At 45.7% G+C, this 19,920-nt stretch overlaps 1 protein-coding gene across 4 annotated transcripts in view; it reads right to left on the reverse strand.

Moving 5' to 3' along the window:
- The window catches only part of LOC122369960 (formin-binding protein 1-like), a 56,433-nt gene that overhangs the window by 26,176 nt on the left and 10,337 nt on the right, over positions 1–19,920 (reverse strand). The window lies entirely within an intron of this gene.

Raw genomic sequence — 19,920 nt, forward strand, 5'->3', positions numbered from 1 at the left:
TGCTCTTGGTCAGGTCCCCGCTTGCGGCTTCAAGATCTCCTACTGTAGGCTTAACCTTCAGTTGTGATCTTATACATCTGTGTATTTTCTTTGGGTCTTCCTTTCCTTGCAGGATTATGCCATTTTCATACTTTTTCCTTGATGCCCTTATGAGCTGTGTAACCTTGTTTCTTTGCTCAGCGTATGCATTATAACTGTTGGATGTGTTCAGTCTTGTGAATTCTTTCCACCGTTCGTGTTTCAACTTGACTTCTTTTGTCAACCGTTTTGACCACCATGGGACAGTTTTGTGATTTTTTTTCATTGATGAAAAAGGCACATGCTGCTCAATATTCTCTTGGATAACCTCCTTTATCTTGGACCACATACTTTCCACATCCATGTCTTCAAGAATGTCCCAATTCACATCTTGCAGACTCATCCTCATGTCCTGATACCTCCCCTTGCCAAAGTTATATCTGGAAGAGTCTTCTTGTGCCACAGCTTGAGTAGTAAAATCAGGCTGGTACTGATAGTCCCATGTAAGTACAAGATGGTCACTCTTTCCAATGGGGGCACTGGTCTCAATATGATCAATAGCAAACTCATCTTTTGTGAACACAAGGTCAAGTAACGAAGGCGATTGTCCAATTCTAAACCTGGTTTCGGTCATAGTATGTTGCACCCAGAAAAGATCTTGAGTTGTATCGTAGAACTGCATTGGATATGAATCTTCTGGACCATCAACATGACCTGACTGCCAATCAATCTCAGGGAAGTTGAAGTCCCCAAAGACTAGCAAATGCTGTACATGTACCAGTGCTGTTTGTCTCAAGGTTCTAAGCAGCTTCTCATTGTTGTCCTGACTGCTTGAGGGTGACCGGTAACACAATCCCAGTAACATAAATTCAGAGTTATACAGTTTGATGGTGCACCAAACAGATTCCTCAAATGATGTTTCACCCATTTCTGGACAATCAATAACTGTGATGCTGTTTTCAACAAATATCAACACCCCTCCTCCCTTCCTGTTTCCTTTCCTTGTGTGTCGAATGGCAGAGTGATATCCCTCAACTGCAAAATCCTCTTTCATCCATACTTCTGTAACAGCTATTATATGTGGCTTAATGGTATTGATATTTGCGCGGAACTCATCAAGCTTATTTCTCAAGCTATTGGCATTTGTGTACCAACACCTTAATTTGTTCTTGCATATGCTCTTTTGGCTTTTACTACTTGGGTATGACCTTACCCCGAAAAATACGGTGTGTGTCCTTTCCCTTCACCTGCAACTCCGCCTCCAATTCGGCCCTCTGCTTTCTTTGGGATTCTCTTTCCTCTGGAGTGAGGTCCCGTGTGATGTAGATGTTGGGGAATCCCTTATCCCTCAACTGCGTCCTCCTCTTGATGAGAATGTCAACATGCTCCTTCTCTTTGACTCTGATCAGCATCAGGCGTCCTTTAAGCTCCCTGCGTTCGTGGAGTTCTTCGGGTTGGGCTTGCTTCTTGCCTAAGCGATAGATCTTGTCGACTTGCACATTTTCTTGGGTACCAACCAGTGCCGATACTACTTTCATGAACATCTCTTTGTCATGTTTGACTCGTTCATCTGGTGTTTCGGCCTGACTCTCGGGGACGTTGTGCAGAATCAGATTGTTTTCCCTTTTTTCCTTTTCGTACTTGCTTTCCATAAGCATCTTCAGATCTTTTGCACTGTTGGCCTGCTTGTTGATTGTCGTCTCAATCTGTTTTTGCTTGTCCGATATTTCTTTCTGCTTCACCAGTATTTCATTGCAGAGCTTTTCCTCCATGTTGTTCATCCTACTCTCGATACTCTTTTCCAGCTTCGCTCCTCCCTTGATCTTGCTTGTTTCTATTGACTGCATGATGCTCTTTTCAGCGCTCTCGATGCGTTTTTCAATGACCATTCCCATCCTAGCTACAGACATCAGGTTTGGCTTGCAAGTCATGCACACCCACAAAAAGACTTTCTTGAACTTTGTCAGTGCTCTGAAAGCGTCATTTGTTAACCCCTGACATTTCGGGTGGAACCATTTTTGGCAAATGTCACACCACACGCTTTCTTCCCCATCCAGAATTTCCACACCACATGCCTTAGTACCTCCACTGCACCAGTATCTCCTGCCCTTAGCCTTACCTCGTTCCTGGTTTGTTTCTTCGCTCACCGTTCTCCCTGCGCCATCAGTGCTCTCATCATCTGAGTCAATATCATCTTCACTGCCTTCAGTTTCTTCATTTTCGGGCCCAGCTCCTTCACTGGTAGACATTTTTGGCGCCCCTGAGGCACTATTTAATCTTGCCCCTCTTACCTTTTCTTTTTTCGGCGGCATGTTACCTTACCTGATCTGTGCCACTGCTATTTTGATTAACACCAGTCGGGCGCACTGTGGTATTTCCGTTCCATTTATGGAGACGTTTCCATTTTTGGAACAATGTTCCAAAAATGGATACGCCGTTTCCAAAAAGAGAAACGTTCTGTTCCATAAATGGAAACGCTGCGTGCATTGCAACCCACTTGCAACCTTTGAAGCAAACTGGGCATTGATTGGTGCAATTTGGCATGCGCAGGATGCCACCAATCGACAGCCAGCATTCTAATTCACGTTCCTGTTCTCCGACTTTCCGATCAGAAAACCGGAAGTTTACGAACGAGGCCATGCTTTTAACATGTTGACGAAATAAAAAGTCAATACGTATTTCTAATCGAAAAATAATGGCATTTATGAATGTTTTGAACAAAAAATAATGTATTTAACAGACTTCTGAAAGATTGGTTTATTGATTGGAACGTTTGCATCACCGGGAAACTTTGTTTTTCATTCTACGCAACGCTGCATTTTCCGGTGTAGTGGATGGGTGGCGGTCGCCGATCCGTGATTAACCCGGCGGCCGCTGGGCCTCCGCGCCACCCGCCGGCCGCTGGGGGGGGGCATAAAGTTGCCCCCCCCCTTTACTTCTGCGACGATATCGTCGCAACGCGAAGAGATAGAGAAGCGAAACTTTGCACACATCTTCCTGAATACCTAGCCGAGGTTGTGTCTAAATTTGGTGTCGATCCCATTTGAAATGACGTCACAGTGACGTCATAAGTGAAATTATAGATTTGCGACTCTCATATTCCTCACGATACATCACATATATGGGACCGAATATAAAGGGCCGATTATTGGTCAGAAACTAGATGGAAGTGTAGTAAGATGTTTTAGGATGACAGCAGGTGCTGTCTAGTTCATTTACAGTCGAGTTTCATGCTCAGCGTCATCAGAAACGATCCATATCGGAAAACGGCAAAACTTTATGACGTCACTGTGACGTCATCTTAGATGCTACAACCACCAAACTTTCCTCAAATATTGCCTAGGTATTCATTTGAAGCTATGCCAAGTTTCACGGTCGTAGCTCATCAGGTTTCGGAGATATTTCACAAAACGTAAAGGGGGGGCAACTTTATGCCCCCCCCAGCGGCTCGTGGGTTAAATCGCATGTAAGTTGTTGAAAAGCCCTATATGGGTACTTAAGTGGGCATTTTATGATATTTCAAATGTGCTGAATATAGTGGTAGGCGGCGATCGATGTAAATCTTAGCCCAAATACGTGAAAAGCAGGGTGGAAGTAAGGTCTGCGCCGTCGTCACAACAAAAACCGTCGTATTCTGACGATGAATTTCATCATTCCAGCTCATGTGTAACACCTATATCAATTTTATATATTGGAAGAATAGCTACGCTTTATGTATTGCCCACTTTGGACCACATTTGTTCAGTACTTTCTGGGAAATCTTAGTTTTAGTTGACTTCTGAATGTGACCAAGCTGCGGCGCATTTGCCTTAATGTTTCAATAGTGAACCCACGTCCAAGGTAAATGCCGAGAGCTCATTTTTATTGTAAAACCAGTTCCAATAAAATAAATTAAATGTTTATTTGAATGAAGATAAATATATTTGATCTCTGTTTTCCACTTTGTTGATCATGATCACAATTTGATGGTTCTTACCTAGAATGTTCTTACCTAGAATGTAGGATAAGAGGCAAGGGAGCTGGGCTCATGGGATGCTGCCTCTCTCACTGTCTATTCATGTATTGGTCGTATCTGTTTTTGAATGAACTGATGCTGGGACTTTCTACCACTTCTTGAGGCAAACTATTCCAGTGGTCAACAACTCGTGATGAGAAGAACATGGTTCTCTTGAGGGTTCTGTGTCTTGGCTTGGCGAGTTTGAGTGAGTGGCCGCGAGTCCTGTCGCTGCGTGGTCCAGCGTCCATTTGAAGAAACTTATCACCAGCTTTCACCACATCAAAGCCCTTGACAATTTTGAAGACTTCTATCATGTCACCTCTGACTCTTCTTTCTTGTAGAGTAGTGAGATGGAGCCTCTTGTGACGGTCTTCGTAGGGTAGGTCAGCTATGGACGGTATTAGTTTGGTTGCCCTTCTTTGAACTTTCTCTAGCTTGAGTATGTCCTTCTGTAGATACGGACACCATGCTTGGACAGCAAACTCCATCCTGGGTCGCACTAGTGCTTTGTAGATTGGTACAAGTATTTGTTCGTCCAGGCAGGAGAAAGTCCTTCTTATTCTACCCAGCATAGAGTTTGCCACAGAGGCCACTTGGGCGACTTGCTCGGATGGTTTGAGGTTCGGCGTTATCAGTACTCCAAGGTCCTTTTCCTTCTTGGTAGTGGCTAAGGTAGTTTGTCCCATCATGTACGCATAATTCAAGTTCTTCTCTCCAAAATGCATGACCTTACACTTTTCCTTGTTGAAGTCTAGCAGCCAGGTCTTACTCCAAACTTGTAAGCTGTCCAGGTCATTCTGCAAGATGGAACAGTCATCCGACGACTTGATGCTCCTGTAAATCTTCGCATCATCTGCAAATAACTTTCCTGGGGACTGCAAGTTATCCAGAAGGTCGTTGACAAAGAGCAGGAACAAGACAGGGCCGAGAACACTGCCCTGGGGGACACCACTCCACACAGTTCTCCACCCAGAATGACTGCCTCGGATGCATACTCTCTGTTCGCGATTCTTCAAGAAACTGCTGATCCATACTCCAAGCTGGCCCTCTATACCAGCAGCTTTGAGTTTGGCAAGGAGGTGGCAGTGTGAGACCGAATCAAAGGCCTTCCTGCAATCTAGGTATATGGCATCCGCACAGCATCCTTCATCAAGAGCATTTTCAAGGTCATACGTAAATTCAAGCAGCTGGGTGAGACATGATTTCCTTGAGCGAAACCCATGCTGGTGTTGACTTAGTAGTGTGTTAGTCTCTAGATGTTCAACTATCCTCTTCTTTACAAGCTTCTCCAACACCTTGCAGGGGACAGATGTGAGGCTGATTGGACGGTAGTTGAGAGGATCTTCACGGTTCCCTTTTTTGAATATCGGTGATACATTTGCTCTGGTCCAGTCTCTTGGAAGTCTGCCATCTTCCAATGATTTCTGGAAGATAATCATAAATCAGCATGGGTTTGGCCAGACTTCTTGAACAGTTTTTCAGGGCAATGGGGTGGACGCCATCAGGGCCAGGCGCTGATGGAGTTTTTAAATGTTGCAGTATGTTTACAACCTCACCCACATCAAATTTACACTCGGTAAGTTTTCTTTCGCTGAGACACTGGATGATAGGTGGACTGTCAGACGTTGTGTTAAAAACCTTTTGAAACTGTTCGTTCATTTCTTCACATGCCTCCTTTAGGTTTCGGGTAAGTTGCCCATCTGACTTCCTGACCATCGTAATGTCTTCTTTTATAGTTGTCTTGCTACGTGCATACGCATAGAAAGCTTTTGGGTTTTCCTTGATCTCACTCGCTAGCTTGGCTTCAAAGTCGTACTTTGCTTTCCGCACCGCACTTGTAGAAGCATTTCTCACTTGGGTGTAGAGTTGGCGTAACCTCTTTGATTTCTTGTTCGCACGAAGTCTTGTCCATGCCTTCTCTTTCATTCGTACAAGGCGTAGAACCTCATTAGTCACCCATTTCTTCTTGTGTCGTTTGTTTTTCACAAGTGGGTATACTGGTACAGTTTGGTTTATGACTTCCCAATGACAATGGTGATATTAATGTTGATGTCAATGTCGAATATTGATATCCATTTGAATTAAAATTATTTGATTTGATTTAAAATTACTTGATTGTGTTACCTATGTCAATGTTGATTCAGTGGATTGCTTTTTGCATTGCTTGACGGCAACACAAAATATCTTGAGCTGGCTGTGGCTGCACTTAAATTTTTTATTTCTGATTTGGATTTCCTTGTCCGACTTTCCGTGGTACGTCAACCTAGCTATGGTATTGATACACTTTTTGACCAGAGCAACTACCTCAACCTGATCAATACATGCTGGTTACCCTGACAACAGGGTATTGAATAATAAGCGAGGAAAGTGAGACGTCAGTGCAATATTAATATACCTACCCATGCCCTCCAGATGTGACATAGTGTGTCCGTGACCCATGTGCGTGCTGGGTCTGTGTGATAGGAAAAGAGCTAGAGCTAGCAGTGCGCCACTCGCTGCCGCATTTGACAAAAGCGGGACAAAAGTGGCACGTTAGCATGACTTTCCCTTCCATGTTACGGAAAGATCCATGCTAAATTAACAATGTATGGTTCTGAGGATGGTGGAAATGTGTCTTAGTACCCGACGCTATCACCTGTGACGTCAGCTCGTGTAATGCGTCATACCCTGCTCACGAAATAGCCAGCTGCTGAACAGTGCTTTGGCACTTGGCAGGGCACTATCAACGCTGTCTTTTCGATGTTCGATGCATGACATGAGCGTAGCGGAAAGCTGTTTCTTACTGTATTTACATTCTTATTTACCTTTTTCGCATTTTTGGTACCGTAAAGTGGGGCTATTTGAGACAGTGGGGCTATTTGAGACAGTATTTAAAATCGCTATAAAATGAAGATCGTTTGATTTTTTTGTGATATTTTTGCTCAGGGAGGTGTGGAATCGAGCAGTAAATCGTCTGACCAAAAATTAAGCATAAATTGCAAACGGTTTTTATTTTATAACAATTTTGAATACTGTCTCAAATAGCCCCACTGTCTCAAATAGCCCCACCTTACGGTATATGTAATGTGGTCACCAGGATAGTTCAATCTTAACAGTATTTTCCCCTTTAGGTATCAACAATGGAACTCCTTGATGAAGATGGAAATCCCGTGCCAATCGTGTTTACTGACTCTGGCAATGACTCAACAATAAGTCCTTTGCCACTGCAATCAACCCCTAAAAGAGGGGGAAAGCGTCAGGGAGCGCATGTGAAGGAGTACATCTCAGATAGAGACCAACGTAGGGTCAAGTACCACAAAGGGGCAGACACCATATTGTCAAAGGTATGTTTCTCCTCGTCATAATTGTTCTCTACTTTTTAACTTTTGATGCCATTTTCAAAAAAGTGTACTAACTCACCTCTTATAAAAGTAATGTTTTGGTATTTTAAAGGGACCCTCCCACCTTCAAAAAAGTTAAAGGGACCCTCCCACCTTCAAAAAAGTTAATGAATTGGCATAAAAGTGATGTAGCGTGAATCACAAAGAGCGAAAATGAACATCTACCAAATTTTACCGGAAAATATTCACCCGTTTTCGAGATATAAGACTTTTATTTTTGTTTACTTTTTGGGAAATCCGCTGTTTCTATGACGTCACATAAAGGTTTTCTTTACGTCGGCATTTGGAAGCAATAGTTTGGTATCAAAGTGCGACAAATATTGCGCGAATGATGCGTTTATCTTATCAAGGTCAATATATGATGGCCAATAAAGGATTCCAGGACAATTCTTATGGCATTTCTTCGTATCGCAATTCTTCGTCTGCAAATCTTCGTCAGGGCATTTATTCGTACCTATCGCATTACTTTGTCTCGCACCAGGGTAAATGAAAATCGGCTCGCATTTCTTCTTCAACGCAAATATATGCAAGAGTAAGCATTGAGGGACAAATAAATGCTCCGACGAAGATTTGTAGACGAAGAAATGCGGACGAAAAATTGTGCTGCGAAGAAATGTCATGCGAGGATTCGTTCGGGTACCATGACATTTATGTGATTTCAAAGTCAAGGTTCACAGCTGATCTGCTAAATCAAGCCAAGAATCCAAACTATCAAAAAACTATAAATATTTGTTTGTCTGTCACAGAGGTCTCAAGCAATATAAGGTTGACATATGTTGAATCAAAAATCTACTGCCACAACTCACATCTCCTGCCTTAGTTTATCATTGTTGTTTTAACTTGCTTTCAAGAGAAACAGAAGCCAGTATCTGATATCACTTCAGATGATTGTTTCAAGATCTGAGTTCAAATGGAAATAAAAGCAAGATCAATGTTGATGAGAAAAGAACTGTTTTTATTGAAAGTGTGGCGGGTGAATGAACTTATTTTATGTGAGTGGCTGAGAGGTGCCCCAGAGTGAGGACGCGTGAGTCATAAAAATGGCTTATCAGTGAAAATGTTAAGAAAATACAGAAATGACAGAGAATTTGAAGTTCTTAGTTGTTTCTCATTTAAGTCATTAAGTTTATTAAGAAAAAGACACAACGCGAGGAAACTATCAAGCCACATTTTGGTGCCGTGACCCGGATATTCGGAGTTACGATATTAGGTAACGTAATGTAATTCTAAAGTAATATTAAGTCGAGATTTAAGTATGGGTAACAGGCGCAAGAAGACGCAGCAAGGTGAAGCTGAAACCAGTCAGAATCAAGAAGAAGTAACGGATGGAACTGAAGGGACAATGTCAACTACCACTTCTACAGAAAGCCATGTGAGGACAACTGAAGTGAATTTAAGAAGAAAGAAGTCGAGACTACTTCGGGATCTACGCGATGGACAGAACAGACTGCATTCACTGATTGAAACCAGTGAGCTAACTGTCTCGCAGATCTCGCAGATAGGTTCTGAGCTAGACAAGGCAAGCGATGAGTTGTTGAACATAGTGGAAGAGATGGCCAACAAGATGTCTAGTGGACAAGAGGAGGATGAAGATCCGTGGGAAGAATACGACGATATTCAGCGAGAAATATCCAAGACTCTGCGGCTGGCAAATAAATCAGTGAGAACTGTAGTTTCTGCAGCTCTAGACAAGCGTAGCAACGAGACGAAGGCCCTGAGGCACGAAACGGAGTCGCATCAGTCAGTCACTGAAGAAACTGATGCGCTTCAGCAACCAGAAGAGCAAGCAGCCTCACCTGAAGTCGAAGGTCGACGTCACAGCACTCGGTCGCCACGAGATAACGAGAGAGTGAAGGTCGACTGGGCGAACTACGGACTGAAGAGACCACAGCTTCCAGTCTTTACAGGCGAGACAAACAGATACGAGGACTGGCGAGCTACGTTTGACGCCTTTGTAACCATCGAAAACGTTCCTGGAAAATTTAAAATGATGCAACTCAAGAACTGTCTCGCAGGTGACGCTCTGAAACTAGTAGACAGGTACAGACCGTCAGACATTGGGTTCACGAAGGCCATGGCAGAGCTGGAACGCAAGTACGGCGGCGTCAGCAGACGGATCAGGCATCAGCTGGAGGAGATTCGGAGCATCAGGCCAGTCCGTCCGGGCGCTACGAGAGATTTGGAGGAACTCGCTGATCGGGTTCAAAGCCTGGTGACAAATCTTGAAGAGCATGGCTCAGCAGGCGATTTGGCCGACGTGTCCGCCTACTACATCCTCGTCAAAGAAAAGCTACATGTGACATTTCTGAAGAACTACCGAAGATGGATCCAAGGACAAAGAGCGAAGGACAATCTGAAGATGTTCGCCACCTGGCTCACAGAAGAAGCCCAATACGAACAAGAAGCTCTAGAAATGTCAAGCAGCTCCCGAATGAAGAAGGAAGAGACGAACTCTCCCAGGAAAATGAAGAAGACCTGGAGTACCAAGACAGAGAGACAGAGCCAACATGGGGCATCAAGCTGTCTCTATTGCGAGAGAGAACACCAACTTCCAGATTGCCCACTGTTCCAGAAGTGGACAGTCGGCAGCCGGTACAGCTACTGCAAGACGAAGCGAATATGTTTTCGCTGTCTGGCTGGCACTCATCGTGGATTAAGCTGCAGGAAGTTCCCAGGATGTCAAGTGGCAGGATGCGGTGGCAGCCATCATAGTCTTCTCCACGCGACTCGCGGTGATTCTACCCCTGCGATGACACAAAGTCATACTACTGCCAGACTGCCAGTTCAGGAACAGCATGAAGGGGAGCTAACTCATCGGACCGCTGCTTCAGCGACTCAGAACTCAGGCCGCGTCGTTTTTCAGACAGTTCCCGTGAAGGTGAAGGCGAATGGACGATCTCTTATCGTCAACGCCCTGCTGGATCCATGCTCGGATGCCAGTTTCTTGACGGACGCCGCTTCTAAGGAGCTGGGTCTCCAGGGTGTTCCAGAGCAGTTTGAGCTGGGAACAGTGGAAGGCAGCAGTCAAGTGAACATGAAGAAGTCGGAGGTGGAAATGTGTTCCACAATCGGCCCGTTCAAGACCAGCATTGGCGTGTACGTCATTAATGACCTCTCCAGCGCTTCAGCCAAAATTGACTGGAACATGACGAAGAGCAAGTGGAACCATCTGAAGAACATATCTTTCCCCAACGTTTCACGAAGACAGGGGATCGATATGCTGATCGGACTGACGGCTTCTACGACGTCGCTGTTCCTTCCTCTGGAGACAAGACAAGGCGAAGCACATGAACCTGTGGGAGTGAAAACCCCGCTCGGCTGGACAGCCTTCGGGCCTGTGGAAGATGCGAAGAAGAAAAACTTCAGCAAGACGCTACGGACTCACGTATCAGTGAACAATCAGGATGAAATAGACGCCATCCATGCTATGACCGACTTGGAACTACTCGGAGTGAGAAACGAGAATGAGAAGATTCTCTCGTATGAGGAAAAGTCCGCACTTAAGAAGGCACAAGACTCACTCAAGTACGACGGCGAGCGATATGAGGTAGCAGTACCTTGGCGTCGTGATCAGCCCGAGTTGAGTGGAAACTTCGGATACGCTGTGAGCCGATTAAGAAAAACTGAGCAGAGCCTGATAAAGAATGAAGACAGGTCTCTTCTAGAAAAGTACAATGCGAATTTTGAAGATTACGTATCTAAAGGATACCTTAAGAAGATCGTACCTGAAGATAGAGAGGCTGCATCCTTAGACGGCTGGTTCTTGCCCCACTTCCCGGTAGTAAAGGAAGATCGCGCCACGACGAAGATACGGGTAGTGTACGATGCAGCTGCAAAATTTGAAGGGAGAAGTCTGAACGATGAACTCTATCCTGGACCATCCATCTGTAACGACCTGATAGAAGTCCTGCTGGGATTTCGCCGTCATGCGATCGCTCTGACTGGAGACGTCGCGGAGATGTTTCTCCAGGTGAAGCTACCCGATGGTGATCAGAAGTTCCATCGTGTGCTCTGGCGCAACTGCGAAGCTGGAAGAGAGCCAGATATCTATGAAGCACAAAGGTGGCTGTTCGGAAACGCTGCAGCACCATTTGCAGCCCAGTTCGCGATGAAGGAGAATGCCAAGCAGCACGCTTCACGATATCCTCTCGCTTCCAACACGATCAAGGACTCGTTCTACATGGACGATGCCCTCGTCTCATTCGAAAGTGAAGATGAAGCGAAGGAAGCCAGAAAGCAACTCACAGAGCTGATGCAGTTGGCCGGCATGAAGATAAGAAAATGGAGAAGCAGTAGCAGCTCAGTGACGGACAGCATACCAGAAGAAGAGCGAGCCAAAGAGTCAAGTTTCACTATCGAAGATGGCCCTCAAACTCGTGCCAATGCACTTGGAGTCGTTTGGAATGCGGATGAAGACAAGCTGAGCATTAGCAGCAATGCTACCATTCAGAAGAACATGACGCCAAAGCCTACCAAGAGGATCTGCCTCAAGACGCTCGCAGCCATCTTCGATCCTCTATGCTTGATGAGTCCATTTACCGTCCGAAGCAAGATCCTATTCCAGGAAACTTGGTCCCGAGGTCTTCAATGGGACGATGAGCTGCCCGCCGACATGAAGCGCAAGTGGGCGGAATGGGTGACGGAGCTGGAGCGCGTGAGCTCTTTATTAGTGCCCCGATGCATCCACCCCTTCTCCAAGGCTACAGCTCAGAAGCTACACGCCTTCTCAGATGCCTCTGAGCAGGCATATGCAGCCGCAGTCTACGTCGTGACCACAAGTGAAGATGGCGTTGCCGCAAGATTGGCTCTAGCAAGAGTCAGAGTCACCCCACGCTCTAGAAAGGTCAGCATCCCTCGTCTTGAGCTGATGGCTGCCCTCCTGGGTCTGCGACTGGCGAAGAAGGCCTGTGCAGCATTCAGGATCCAGATATCAGATGTGCTGTTCTGGTCTGACTCCATCAACGTGCTCTGTTGGATCAGAAATGAAGTCAAGCAGTTCCAGTCGTTCGTGGCGCATCGGATATCAGAGATTCGGGAAGTGACAGATCCTGAGCAATGGCAGCATGTTCCCGGAAATCAAAACCCAGCAGATCTTCCCAGCAGAGGCGTAACACTGGAAGTTCTGAAGTCCAGTGACCTGTGGTGGTCGGGCCCTGCATTTCTTGTGGAAGAGCGAGAAAACTGGCCAATGCCAAGAGATCTACAATCAGAGCCATTCGACAGGAGCGAGATGAAGAAGACGAAGACAGTACACAGCACTCTGATCAAAGAAACTCAAGATGACCTCCGGCTACACCCAAGTCACTTCTCAAGCTGGATGAGGCTGGTCAGGGTGACGGCGTGGGTTCTAAGGTTTATCGAGAAACTGAAGAGACTAACAAGAGGAGAGTGCCCAGATGAACACAACGACGGCACATCATCATCACTGGACAGGCGGGAGATGTCTTCTGCAGAGACATTCTGGCTCCTGCGAGCTCAGGAATGTTTTGCCAAGGAGCGAAGACAGCTGGAAGCACAAGTCGCAGTCCCGTCCGGTGAAAGCAAACAGGGTCAAGTCTTCAAAAGCAGCAGCATCCGCAGACTGTGTCCGATTGTAGATGACCATGGACTACTGCGAGTCGGCGGACGCCTCCAGAGAAGCGACTTGCCATTTGATGTGAAGCACCCAGTGCTTCTCCCAAAGGGCCATCAAGTGACCCGTCTCCTGGTACGTCATGTGCATGAGCAGGGTGAACACGAGCTCGGCGTTGAGCACACCATATCGGAACTTCGCCAGCGGTTCTGGGTGATAAGTGCCAGAGAAGAAGTCAAGAAATGCATCAGATCTTGTACAGAGTGCATCAAGAGATCCAAGAAGCCAGAGAAGCAGATGATGGCGCCGAAGACTGGAGCTGAAGTGATGTATTCCTGCCGCGCGTTCAGTCACTGCGCGGTGGACTTCGCAGGACCGTTCGAGACCAGACAGGGAAGAGGGAAGACTCGGCTGAAACGCTACCTCTGCGTCTTCCTGTGCTTACAGAGTAGAGCGGTGCACCTGGAGATGGCCTGCGGACTCGACACTGACAGTTTTCTGCGAGCATTCCTGAGATTCATCGCTCGAAGAGGGAGGCCGTCTGAGATCATCTCCGACAACGGGAAGAATTTTGTTGGAGCAAGTCGCGAGCTACGGAAGCTAGTCGGAGCTCTGGACCAAGAAGTGATCAAGAGACAAACCGCTCACTTCTACATAGACTGGAAGTTCATTCCTCCGGGAGCGCCTCATTTCAATGGTGGCTGCGAGGCGATGGTAAAAAGTGCGAAGCGGGCACTACGAAGAACTTTAGAAGCCGCCCATCTGACAGATGAAGAACTGATGACCGCGTTCTGCCGCGCGGAGGCGCTTCTGAACACCAGGCCACTGACCGCGGTCTCATCTGACCCGTCTGATGCGCCACCGCTCACCCCGGCAGCGTTCCTGCTCGGTCACACCCAGCTGGATATCTGCTCTGAAGACGCTGACACGCCCGAGAACGCCAGAAAAAGGTGGCGTCGACTCCAGCAGCTGAACACAGAGTTCTGGCGGCGCTGGATCAGAGAATACTTACCAAGTCTTCAGACAAGACAGAAGTGGACGGAGATGTCACGCAATCTGCGTGAAGGAGAGATGGTGCTGATCGCAGACTCATCGGTGCCTCGAGGCTCGTGGCCCCTGGGCAGAGTCGCCAGAACGTTCCCCGGTCAGGACGGCCTCGTCCGCGTCGTGGAGGTGAACACGCGGAAGGGTGTGTACAAACGACCGGTCACCAAGATCGTGCGACTGGAGCTAGACAACTGAAGTAACTGAGAGCTCATGAATGGCCGGTCGATGTTCCGGCACGTAGTGTTCTGAATGACGTGCTCATTCAGTGTCGGGGGGAAATGTTGATGAGAAAAGAACTGTTTTTATTGAAAGTGTGGCGGGTGAATGAACTTATTTTATGTGAGTGGCTGAGAGGTGCCCCAGAGTGAGGACGCGTGAGTCATAAAAATGGCTTATCAGTGAAAATGTTAAGAAAATACAGAAATGACAGAGAATTTGAAGTTCTTAGTTGTTTCTCATTTAAGTCATTAAGTTTATTAAGAAAAAGACACAACGCGAGGAAACTATCAAGCCACAATCAAGATGAAACAGGGATTATTGCTGTTAAAGTAGTTTGGCCATGATACAACAAGCACATAAATCATTAGCCAAATCAAATACTGGTTGGTTTGTCAAGATGTTTGTTGTCTGTTGTCTGTCGAGCTGCTATGAACACTGAACGCTCTCACTCTTACTTTAAAGAGAGTAGTTTAAGTTGAATGGTAGTGAGCTGTAATTAGACAAAGCAGCTATTCAGTGCTCACATCAAGCCAGGCTAGGAAATGGCATCAACTGTGGTGGGAGGAAGCAGGTTCGGCAGCCCTATGTTGTAAACTTCTGTTATGTCTTGTGTTTGATCAACTGATGTTTTCTGCTCTGTTTTGTGCAGTGATAGTAGCAGGTAACTGCATGCTTGTCAAATTATGTGAATAAACGAATTCATAACATTGCATTTTTCTCTCCATGCAAGGAACAAGTAAGATGTTGTAGAAAATGTAATAGAGGGCTGCATTGATGATTTTGCACTTTATCAGAACTTTATTTAGAATTGCTTTCCTGAAAGCTACACACAGGCCACAGTGCTGAAATTCACAATGTCATAGCTTTTGGCAGAAAAAAGAAAAGACTTACCTAGGTAAAATTGGCTGAAAGTATGGCAGAGCAGGTATTGATGCGTATGCCCATCCGTGTGCTTGCCGAAGCCGAACTGACTGCAACACATTAAACTCTGACCCACCATGGTGGCTGGCATATCCTGAACTTTCACCACTCTAAACAAGACAACTTTCAGCCCTCAGCATTGTATTAAAACACTGTACAAAACACTCAAAATTTGTTTCAGTGTCATCCACGGACAACATCAGTCGCCATTCACCAGGCCAGTAAAAACAGAATAGATAATAGCTTCAAACCCATGTAGTCAGAGTTACTAGGTCTGCACCTCAAAACAAAATCCAGGTGACATTCACCACGCCAGTAAAAAAAAAAAACAGGTACTTAGGTAACGTAACAGCTTCAAATCTGGTAACATGTTGGTCGGACTTTACACTACCATATTTACATGGAATATGATACCAAACAATAGTGCAACCATTCTGGACAACAAAATTGTATGATAAAATTAATTTAGAATACTCTGGCAGCATGATTTACGAGCACAGGCAGGTGTTACCTACCAGCCTTCTCAATGCTCGTAAAACCAACATTGTAGTTTTGATTTTACCTTACATGATAACACACTTGGCTGCAATGGCACATTTAATTTAATACTGTGAAAAGACCAGTTATAACCACTTCACAAGCACAATTGCACCTCATGCCGACATCCTTTTCCAAAGACAGTCAGCAGCGTCTTTCGTCAAAACTGGAAGATAAATCCCCTTTCAACTGTTAACATCAAAAATATTTCTTCATGGTGTGACTGTGATCTCCATATGGAAACCTTGCAGGAAAAGAATTAATGTCAATTGTCAGCTCTTCAAAATTCTTTGGACTTTAACTTGCAGTACCATATCCAGTTTGCTTTGATATTTTGTTTTTTATTCCATGTTGAAGTTGAACACCAAGCTCCAGATATAGCAGGCAGCTTGATCATCTTCGGCCTTGGTATAATATCAGTCCAAGTTCCAGTGGTGGGTATCTTCTAATATTCAAATTAAGATGAAAAGCAATAGGCTTTCTCAGCGCCGACGACGGATTTCACGTTGATAAAAAAGGGAGCTCAAGGTCAGCAAAACTCGGGTTCAAGGAATGGCGGGCGTTGAAATGACTGCTGACGTCATCAAAAAACCGCTAATGGTTAAGAGATAGGGACTAAGCTGGTCCCACCCTGCAAGTAAAGGGAAGAAATTTCTTGAACACCATAAAGCTGCGGGGGTTGCGACCAGGATAAATGGTGGTTTCTGAGCCTGGCCGCAAACTTGGCTATCTCAACTCAAAACTAATGTTAAGGTGGGATGGTCCCTTTAATGAATTGGCATGAAAGTGATATCCCTTGGTTCAGAAAGAGCGAAAACGAATATCTACCAAATTTCGCCGAAAAATATTCACTGGTTTTCAAGATATTAGGCTTTTACTTTTGTTTACTTTTTGGGATCTCCCCTGTTACTAGCGACTTTATTTGGAAGCAATAATTTGGCAGCCTTAAAGTGCGGCAGACGTTGCGCGCAAAGCAGCGTATACTACCACGTGTTAACGATGGTTTTAGACTAAGATTTAAAAATCGTTAGATCTCCGCTGACGTCACAAATTCTAAGGGGGCATTCCAATGCATTAGCCCCTTAGAATCCGAAAACTGCAAGTTTGAAATTCCATATCTTCGAATTAAAGCATTTTTCGATGTTGTGAGTGCCCAAACCGGTATTTGCAGGCCATGGCCACCAATTTGGCTATCTCAACTCAAAACTAATGTTAAGGTGGGAGTGTCCCTTTAATACATTCATTTGCTCCAATTCTGCTTATGAAAATAGTTGGTTTTTATTGACCAATAAACATTTTCCTTCCCAGGCAAAAGACCTAGAGCAAATGACTGGCTGCTCCATTGAGGTGAAAATCACTCATGCTTCCTACTTGAACAAAAAGTACCCCACCGCGGTTGCTGAAGGGGATCTTGCATCAACATCAACATCGACCTCTCCCTCTCCCACCGTGGCCACGTCTCAACCAGCCACCAGCACCCGTGAACAGGCTACACAAACCGACGGGGAGGGTGATGGTGAACATTCGTCTCCAACCAGAGCTGTCCGTGAAACAGGATCTATGCCTTCCACATCCAAAGGGAGGAAGGCACAGGCGCGAAACCGGTGTAGAATATGTTACGAGGACTGGAAGGCTGATGGGGAACTTTGGGTGGGTTGCTCTCACTTGAGCAAGAGGGGCTATCAGTCCTGCCCAATGTGGGTGCACCAGCGCTGCATCTGGCTTAAATACACTACAACTACGGAGCTGTCCCGGGTCAAAGTGTTCTGTCCTGAGCACCAGGGATAGTTCTTGAGAAAGCCGATGGAAACTGCTTGTGAGGAAATACTTTAGTTTTTATTGCCATTTTTCTGTGATATAGTCTAGGAGAACGTTTAAGCGCGGCTCAAATACGGTACAGGGTGACACAAAAAAAAACGGTCATCACCAAATTTCGAATAACTTCGGAAGTTTTATTCAGATGATCACCAAACTTCGGCCACTTAAGGTCACACCTATGTAGCATACATCCACCAAGTTTCAAGTCTTCACTACAAATACTTTTAGTACAGTGTGTGTTTTACTGACGCTCCACAATGTGCTCCAGGTGAGCGCCACGGCGCTGCAGGGCGTAGGCACACTTGCATCCGGCGGGCAAAGTTGTCGATAACTCGATGGCTGTGCACTTTACAGAGTGCAATGGCCTCTGGAGACAGTGCTCAGGGGGTGTGCTACCCCTGAAACGTTATTCTTATCGGGTTATCGGCAACTTTGCCCGCCGGATGCAGGTGTGCCTACGCCCTGCAGCGCCGGGGCGCTCACCTGGAGCACATTGTGGAGCGTCCGTAAAACACACACTGTACTAAAAGTATTCGTAGTGAAGACTTGAAACTTGGTGGATGTCTGCTACATAGGTGTGACCTAAAGTGGCCGAAGTTTGGTGATGATCTGAATAAAACTTCCGAAGTTATTCGAATTTTGGTGATGACCGCTTTTTTGTGTCACCCTGTACAACGACGGAGCTGTCCCGGGTCAAAGTGTACTGTCCCGAGCACCAGGGATAGTTCATGAGAAAGCCCATGGAAACTGCTTGTGAGGAAATACTTTAGTTTCTATTGCCATTTTTCTGTGATATAGTCTAGGAGAACGTTTAAGCGCTGCTCAAATACAGTACAACGACGGAGCTGTCCCGGGTCAAAGTGTTCTGTCCCGAGCACCAGGGATAGTTCATGAGAAAGCCCGTGGGAACTGCTTGTGAGAAAATACTTTAGTTTCTATTGCCATTTTTCTGTGATATAGTTTAGGGGAACGTTTAAGCATTCCATGTCTTTCATGAATCTGGAAGTCCCATTTTGCTGCCTGCGGGTTATTGGGGATTTATACATGCTGCACAGTGAATGCATATGTTCAGTCAACAATTACATGTGCTGTCAGTATTTGAGGTTTGCAGTGTGTGAGTCATTTTTAATACATGTTTTTTTTATCAGGTTCTAGTCTTATGGCTCATGTGATAACAGAGGGGAGGCCATTGCGTCTTCGGTTCCCAGTCAACGTCAAGTAGATTCCCTCACTTCCCAGCCTCCTGCCTCCATTGACCACCATTTGTAGGTTTTTTTTTTCTGGAAATTCAGAATCAATTGGCTTGGAAAATGTAAGTTTCCTTGCTAGTTCCCACTCCTATATGCCCCAATATAGTCACTTAGATGAGTCACTTTCATTGATAAACATTGCATTGGAAGAAAATCAGCCAGACTTTTCTAGGTTAGGTTTCTTTCAGGGGTGCGGAGCCGCCGGAGCCGGCATATTTTGCCCGGAGCCGGAGCCGATTTTTTCCTCTGGAGCCGGAGCCGGAGCCGTCTGAATTTTCCACGGCTGCGCATCCCTGGTTATTTGCTTTCACAAGTTGTAATTTATTTCAAATGTGTGTCAGACGATTGTATGGAAAGCATATATTTTCGTAATTTCACAACGCACCTTCTTCCCGGTAGCATACGTTTAATCAGTGGCTCGGGTCAGTCGGCTCGCCGTCCCCCAGTTGAGATGCTTTGACTAGGTCCTGTAATCTAATTAAAGTTTCATGTGCTTGCCATATTTTTTGCAGGATGTTAACCTAAAAGCATGTTTTGTGTTGGCAAGTATGAGCATTTATGTTCTACTTTGCAAAATTGGTCATAAATTTATGTTTTTTTTCCTCAGATACAAAGTCATGGTGGGCCCAGTCAGGCGCAAAGGAAATCCCACTCGGCGGGTTCAATGTGGCAATAAGAAACATTCAGAAGTCATCCTGAATGCTGCTGACCACACTCCTGTGAAATTGAAACGAACAGATGGAAAGGCATTGCCGAAAAGAGTTTTACAGTTTATTTTTGGTACTAAAGACAAGCACAATATTCCCAAGTTTTTGTGCTCAGCATGCATCAATCACGCGCTGAAGAAAACAAAACCAGAATCGCAAGCTCGCCCAGTGACGTCAGACACGGGGGAAGCATCGACCTCCTCTTACCAACCGTCATCGAGCGAAGGAACGATTCCTAGTCTCGCAGCCTCAGGGTTGTTGCCCAGCGTAGACCACGTCTCTAGTGAAGAATCTACATGGTCAGTATCTGAAGCTAAAACGAGCGCATTGGCTGGCGACTGGGAGGCAAATGACAGCACGTGCATGAAACAGCTTTGTTCAATGATAGCCCAGGGGCGCCTACCGCAGCAGTCGTTGAAAGAATTGTCGTCTGCCCTTGGCACCGCGCTGAATA

Source organism: Amphibalanus amphitrite, unplaced genomic scaffold, assembly GCF_019059575.1.
Source record: "Amphibalanus amphitrite isolate SeventyFive unplaced genomic scaffold, NRLGWU_Aamphi_draft 001086F_arrow, whole genome shotgun sequence".
Lineage (NCBI taxonomy): Eukaryota > Metazoa > Arthropoda > Thecostraca > Balanomorpha > Balanidae > Amphibalanus > Amphibalanus amphitrite.